The sequence below is a fragment of the Rhopalosiphum maidis genome, chromosome 2, assembly GCF_003676215.2.
Source record: "Rhopalosiphum maidis isolate BTI-1 chromosome 2, ASM367621v3, whole genome shotgun sequence".
Lineage (NCBI taxonomy): Eukaryota > Metazoa > Arthropoda > Insecta > Hemiptera > Aphididae > Rhopalosiphum > Rhopalosiphum maidis.
The window spans coordinates 226,113-233,998 of record NC_040878.1 but is presented as its reverse complement, the minus strand read 5'-3'; the positions used below and the strand labels follow the sequence as shown (position 1 = coordinate 233,998).

General features: G+C 25.6%; 1 long non-coding RNA gene across 1 annotated transcript; it reads left to right on the top strand.

The window, feature by feature from the left end:
* The first annotated feature begins 5,591 nt into the window (after positions 1-5,591).
* LOC113551870 lies at positions 5,592-7,554 on the top strand. The gene is made up of 3 exons (XR_003405147.1): positions 5,592-5,621; positions 5,849-5,942; positions 7,122-7,554. It is a non-coding gene; the product is annotated as an uncharacterized LOC113551870 (long non-coding RNA).
* The last annotated feature ends 332 nt before the right edge of the window (positions 7,555-7,886 follow it).

The window sequence follows — 7,886 nt, the reverse complement described above, 5'->3', positions numbered from 1 at the left end:
AAAAAATTGAGTTATCAAGGTTCGAGTTGTCGCGACTCGACTGCATGTCTGTATATATATAGAAAAAGATTACTTAATATCTACGTTTCAGTTTTAAATTAAATAATAACCTTTTTACAAGTAAAACTGATTGTTTTTCACATCAATCTTCTTGTACCAGTTGCACTTCTAAAATTCTCGGGATTGTACAATACCTCAGTAGTATACATTTACTTTATATAAATTTTCACTGACATGATTTAGATAAATAAAGCTGCTTTTTCTTAAATCAATCCTATGTGCTTAACATACATGTTATATTATGATAATATCTTTATACTCGATCCAACTATTATTAATAGTTATTTAAATTGACTCATAAGTCTATACATATATATAAGTGTATACTATATATAAGTCATAATACTACGCAATGATATAAATATTTGTCAACGCTAATTCAATAGTATTTAAATCAAATGTGTAATTATAATTTAAATTAAATTAAATCCAGTTTGCTCTTAATTGCTGAGATATAATGTCAAATAAAACAATATATCATGTAAAATGTTATATAAATCGTTCTTACTTCTTTTAAAAGTACAAACTTTGCTATCCTTGTATGAGTTTTTCATTTGCTACGCAAGCCATGTAAATTGATATAAACTATATTTATAATATTCTTCACCAAATGCGCACAGAATAAATTCAGGTGCAATTAATATAAAAGTTTAAAACCTCCATTCTCACGCTGACGCCACATTGTAACAGTATAGGTACCATTTTAAATGAACATAATATTATACATTAAATGTAACTATTATGCGGCTCTTTAAATCCTTACGCAAAAATAATTATTTTATTAGGTATCAAAAATATATACATACTTACATATTATTTTACATTCTATTTTTGTTGCTTTTAAGAATATGAAATACCTGTACAGATCATCGTAATAAAGTAAATAAATAAATATTATTTCATGTTTAAATTTGTTTATTTTAAATCAAAAATCAATTATATACATATAAGGAAATAATAAAATATTGAAATAACATTTTTTTATGGCTCTTTAAAATTTGAAAAATTATGTAAATTGTAACTTTTGGATCTCCAAAAGGTTGTCGACTCCTATATTACTATTATACCTATTTGTTTGACATTTTAGAATGAATGACTAAAAAAAAAACTTCATAGGTATTAGGTACTTCATATAGTGCCCACTGAAAATTACTATGTCATAAACAAAAAGAAAAAAAGGTCTTGGGTACATTGACGAATCGTAATTTTTATTTGTGATATTTATATTTGATTTATATTAGTATAAAATCTCTATGCAATTTCCTGACTAAGTTTTAAATAGATCTAAGAAGAATGTATCCGATAGACGGTCCTGTTGTGTATTAATATTATTATCAATATTCAAATAAAATTGGTACATTCTTGTTTCAGTACTCAAAACAGGTATATTATATTAAAAATAATAACATATATGTATATCCCATTTACAGAATACTTCGTGACGACCCCAGAGGATATATATATAATATATATATATACGTATATATAACATATATTCCTACTAGAAATTCTTATCAAAGCACGTGATGATTTTACCAATGTTAATTGCTTGGATCTTTATAATATTATAGTCTTTAAATCACGACCACTCGTAAGGTATATTATATATTATACAATATACAAGCATAACGCGAGCTCGTTCAAAAGAAAATTCTCCGACGTAAAGTTTTATCAAATACAAAAAAATATACTAGGTACGTATATACAGAGTGCTCGAGGCGTTTCTTAAGACGGCAATAGTTACGACTATTGTACGATATTATGCGATTTCGTGATGAAAAATTTAAACACCTAACAGTGATAGCATTCGTGTAAATTTTTCAAAGTAGGTATGAAAATACATACAGTCGTACTAGGTATATTATAAATATACGTACAAGTGCCAACGAACGATACATACTTATTCGCAAAGGTGTTTGTTAGTTATAATTGTATTCCATACGTCATGGCCGAATGATCGAGGCGTGAATATAAATTGAGTTATATTAATTCCAGGTCGAATTCGAAGCAAGTTTAAAATATCATATATACATTTTCTTCATCAAACTAGTACTTTGCCTAAGATATCTATACTTTTTTAGAAAAATCAATAATGATAACACTATAGTTTGCAATTAATACTATCATTGGAAAAGTGGAAATAATATATATATTAACCAAGGGTAAATTATCAATCTTGATCACCCGCAACCAAACCTAATCGGTTCATAAAATGAATGTTCAAAATACATTTCAACATTTTTTCAGCATCAACGGCTAGATTATTGTTTTATAACTTACATTCAATATTCACATTATATATTAATGTATACATTTTGATTTTAGATTCTGAACGGAGTGAGAAATGTATTGATTTTACAATGATGTTTGTTTTTTTTTGTGTGTGTGTGTGTGTGTCTGTCATCACGTTTTGGAGTAGAAATAATACTTTGATTTTTGACTTCAGCCCCTCTTTGAAAAGGAAAATTCACCTAGTTGGTACTTGGGGGGAGGGGGTTAAGAGTAAAAAATGTCCAGTAGTTTTCAAAAGTGTTAGGAAAAACTCTAAAAAAATAACAGAAAAATAGGAATTTTTACGCATAAGCAGTTTTTGATAAAATCTATTTTTTTATAATGCTGTAACTCAAAATGGAATCATTATAAATACTTGAAATTTTCACCAAATGTTTATATTACCGAATATTTTTGGATTTTTTAAGCTATTTATAGATAATTGAAACTTTCGATTGTTCTAAGTATTTTTTTTTTTTTGAAATACCGATAAAACAAATTTGGCATTCCAAAAAACTTTTTAAAATTTAATAAATGGTTTATTATAAGTAGTACTTATTGTAGCAAAAAGAAATCAAAAATCGTTAGTTACAATTTTTGTTTACAGGCATTTAAAGTTCAAATGTTTACGAAATATATCAAAATCACGAACATTTGCAAGTAATTTTGAAGTTAAAAATTCATAGAATTGTTGTAATTAATATCTAAGGTTAAAAACCCAATAAAAAGTTTTCCATAACTTTTTCTTCAAATTACTGTAAAAAAACTCCAGCGCCGATATTGAAAAAAATTGATGAGCGTGTAAAATGTAATTTTTTACGAACAAAATTAACAATATATCCTAAAACGATTTAAAATATTTGTTGTTATTCAAAAAATATAAGTCGTAGAAACTTGAAACTTTCACCAGTAGTTGAGAAAAATATATTAAAATTTAAACAAAAGTAATAATATAATATATCCTAGACTTACAAATCATCTCCGTTCAGAATCGTTTTTCGTATACAAGTATACAATAATAACTGTCATTGCATTCAAGTTTAACACAACCATTATAGTGACCTACTCTTCACCTCTACTACATAGCAAGACGATACCCACGTGCCTACCCTTTTCAATTTCTTTATTACCTTATGTTTCAGTTTTTAGTTTCACTTAAATTTGAAGTAAAAAATACTATAAATATCTAATTTATTATTTTTAATTCATATTAGAACACTGAGTTTAAATAATATTAAGATTTAACAGTTTATTTTTCCTCTTCTCGTTTTAAAACAATTTATTTTAATTCAGACGAATCAAGAACCAAGTAATGCATCAGAAAATGAAAGGAGTTTTTAAACGTTTTTTTTTTAATTTTAAGAAACTAATAACTATAAAAATATGTTAAATATTAACTATTTATAACGTTTAAAACAAAATCAATTTATAATAACTATTGTATTTCCTAAGGTATTGTCTGATTTACGTAGCAAAATAATTGCTGAACAATAATGTACAATGTCGATGTCTACAATTTTGAGGAGTAATTTTTCGAAATGTTGTCTAAGATTAATAAAAATACCACTGGGGTATTGTTGAAACGTATACATAGTAACTTCATTTATTACATTATTGAGTTGAGGTAAAACTACTACAGTGTTATACCTACATAATATTATGTATTATTATATTAAACGTCTATTATGACATGATGCGTCTGCAGTCAACACGGCGCTTGGCGTTTTCTTCCTTCTGTATGCATACAAATCGTATCAGATGATAATTCCACATCACGTGTAACATTATGTATTATATAATAATACTATGTATAGGTATATAGATACATATAACAATTTCAAATACAGGACTATGGCAATTAATTAGAAAACTCAGAATAATCAACACACGTGGCTTAAGTCCGTAAACATTTGAATTTTATCTGCATACTCTCTCACAGACACACACCCACACAATAATTATGGTTCAACGAGCTCCACGCCTTACCACTTATCTCTGCCGTCAGAACAGGACCGCGGTTAACGGGCTTCAGATCTATTATGAAACCAATGTTTAATATTTTAACCATGTCGTCGGCAGCTTTGTGGTACATCATCACAAGACAAAAACAAAAAAAAAAAAACGAAATTTTCAGATATTATATTATTTTAATTACTCGAGTACTCGACACTAATTATTACCGTATAATAATGTATATAGTATACAAATATACTATTTTGTAAGTAGCCGCCTTATCACATTTTCGTGCACCCGTAGTTATCATACAAGCATTCAAATTCTGTCGATTCTTATCCTTTATATTATATCACATCGTGTGATACCTACAATTCAACTATATATATTATATATTATACTTATATGGCTACGTATAATAAATATATAATATGCGTACCTAACCATAATGACATATTCAATTAAAAAAAACACACACCTACTATTTGAAATATTTTTAAAATATCCGACGATGAATAAAAATGTATTCAAAATTCACAAATGTGATATTATGCTAACTCATATAATAATTGGCAAATAAACTATGATTGAATTGTGTAAAAAATATATATTTTTCAGCTTCTGTTATAGGTACAGGAATGTTCAAGCGGAGTGAAGGGATATATCCTACGTTTTCTATTATTTTTTTTAAATATAATTATATATATAGGTATTTTAGTCTTTATAAAAAAATTACATAAACAATAAGTAACAGCCTCAACCCACATCACTATCATGATAATACTATTTCACTGCCTCTACATTGATTAATTATAATATTAAATAATATTTATTCTCAATATCAACACTACTTATAAGTAATAATCACTGTTGTCTTGCATATTGCTTTATTATTGCCTATTAGGTGAAACACAAACGACTAAAAAATAAGTAGCTATAGATAATATAAATAAGGTAGATAAGTAGGTACTATTCTGCTGTTCATTAAGTGTCGAGTTGGTTACTATTATGGATGTGTTAAATTTGAATTCAATAATACATCATTATTTACGAAAAATGATTCTGATCGGAGATGATCTGCCAGCCTATATCACAAACTATATTATATTTTCTGATTTTCATGATATTATTTTTTTTGGTACAACTATTAAAATAATTTATTTTATTTTAAATATTACGTGGGGTTGTAATAATTTTTATCGAAAACATTGCATTTATTTTATTATTAATATTTAATTATTATAATAAGATTTATTTTTTACCATATTATATCTACTTATATAACTAAAAATGTACGAGTAATAAAACTTTTCTGTAAATACAATAAAAAAGGATAAGTAAGTAAAATCTTAAAATATATCAAAAATGTCATTGAGTATAGTAATATTCATAATATGAATAATATAATAATTATACAAGTTTCAAGTCTCCACGAACAATATTTTTAAATAATAAAAAAATAATTAATATATTATTAATCGTTTAAATAAGTAATTTTGTCCAAATTTTTAACTTGAAATGTCTATAAAAATAATTGACTTTATATATTTTTTGAATTTTATAGATTTTAGAATGAACTACTTATGAGGAATCTTGGAAGATGGTATTTTGCGCCAATTTTATTACCTATAATTTGCGCCACCAATGGGTAAATTAAAGTACGTATGTAATTTGCGCCAAAATATAAAAATATAACATGTATTTAACCCTTCAAAGTACCAATTAAATCCAAATTGAAATCATCCTCAAAGTTGAAACTTGAACATTTTTCGATTACTTATCGTGCATATAAACACAAAAATAAAACATCACACATCACACATTATTGTAAAATCAATATATTCATTGACAATTTTGTCGTGATTGTAGTGAAATTCAGATATTTCTCATAGTCTTACTTTAAAATCATGTACTTCTTATATTCAAAAAAGTTGAGATGGTCTTATATCCCATCAAGTGATGTCATAACTTAGTGCCACGTGACAGTACTCTTATATAGTCAAATATTGAATGACATTTCAGAAATAAGTGAACATGATTTATCATAATATTTAGTACTACCAAGTCAAAAAAATGTATTTATTCAGCTTTACTTTTATTACTTTGATTCAAAAGAAAACCCCACACCAAAACAATATCATTATGTTACATAAAAATCGGAAATTTTCATTTTCCAAAGAATAATAATATACCAACAATATATGACAGGCAAAAACAAACGTATAATTTTAACAAGAATAGCCATAATTTGAAATCTTTAAAATTTAGTTTATATTCAATTTTATTGTAATAATTATAAAAATAACATATTATATACAATAATAAATATTATGCGATAATATAATAGTAAAATAAAATATAATTACCCACGTCCAACGTGGTTACAAATACATTAATATGTTTTATGTTTCTAATTTAATTACTTTTCAATGTATTAATATTATATCAATAAAAATTATACATAATAAATCATGAATTACTATTTAGTATTTACTATTATAATTATTCCACGCAGACGTTTATAAGCTTATAACTATAGTAATTACGAGCACGTGTAAATGTGTAATTAGGTAATAATTATAAATTAATCAACACTGCAAAGGTATATCATAAACCAGGTTATCTATTGCCTATTTTCTGTGAATTATTCTGTGATATCAGCGGTATTTAGTAGAAGATAATATGAAAAATTATGGAAAGATAAATTAGCAGACTTATTGAGCGTCCCATGTTATATTAAGTTCAGTGACAACACATTTTTAGCTCCTTTTTATATCCGCCTTCTTTGTATTTACAATATATCGAATATCGATGTAAAATACTTCGTACATATACAGGTTCACGCTACAGAATAAGAATTAGTTTGAACTCCTAGCTTGCTGGACTTAGTTGAGTTTTTGACTGCGACCTAACCACCTAACATAGTCACTATAAGTGTATAATTTAAATTTAATATTTATATATTATACTGAAAACTCTACAATCAACTATTCATTTCTTCGCCCATACCAACTCCTAAAATCCAAACATAAGATCGACTAGTACTCTCAGAAACTTATAACCATAATGAAAAGTTCCTGAGGACCTGAGATCACTACAACAGTGACCAACTTGTTACTTACGAGTATATATGATATACCATAGAGCAGAGCGATATTCACTTGCCCACTTTTAACATTAGTTTTTAATTAGTTAATATTAATGTTATTGTCGATGTGTGATTTTTAAAAATAATAATTTACATATTATATGACTTTTATTTTTATGAAATTCTTCAAATAAAACCTACTTTAAAAATTGATATTTTTACTGTTAACTATAGTGTATAATACTTTAAACTAACTTTAATGTGATAATATGTATTTTTTTTTTTAATCCAATTTATATTTAATAATAAAATTCATTTCTATTAATTGTGATAAGCAATTATAATATAATGATTAGAACATGTTTTATTGTTAATTGTTATTTACTTACTATACGCATTTTGTTATATTTTTGCTACGGTTTTTTGCATATGGTTATTAAAAAATATTTCTTTTAAATATTTTTATAAAAATATCATATTTTAGCGAAAACAAGCTAGGCTATGTATAAATATT